The sequence below is a fragment of the Theobroma umbraticum genome, unplaced genomic scaffold, assembly GCF_002168275.2.
Source record: "Theobroma umbraticum cultivar Fairchild unplaced genomic scaffold, ASM216827v3 scaffold_30.0, whole genome shotgun sequence".
Taxonomy (NCBI): domain Eukaryota; kingdom Viridiplantae; phylum Streptophyta; class Magnoliopsida; order Malvales; family Malvaceae; genus Theobroma; species Theobroma umbraticum.
This window is the reverse complement of record NW_018397254.1, coordinates 10,674,112-10,674,518: the sequence shown is the minus strand read 5'-3', so window position 1 is coordinate 10,674,518 and position 407 is coordinate 10,674,112.

Below are 407 nucleotides of genomic sequence, written 5' to 3'. Positions count from 1 at the left end.
TCGGATTCCAACAGTTTTGAGTTGGGTGGTTGGTGCGCTTACGGCTTTGTCATGTTGCATAATTATATGCTTGTTAGTTGAGAGAATTTATGGTTTAATTAGTCACCGTTAGATGTTAGTTTTTGTTCCAAAAAGTTAATGAAATTTCCACTAAAATGTAAAAGATAAGGAATGTCATTAGCATTTCACTTAACAACCTAGCGGAACTACAGTTGGTGCAGAGATTGGTTGCTTGTGTTTTCTGGGCTCTAGCGGCCATTTTAAGTAAACAAAATAAATAAATTAAAGTTCACTTCTGAGTGGTTAAGAATCCAATGAGAAGAGTTTTGTCTTGATTTGGGCAAGGAAAGAACTCCCGTAACGGAAAGGGAGGGTGTGCGTGGTTTTTCATGATCTGGTGCTCTGCT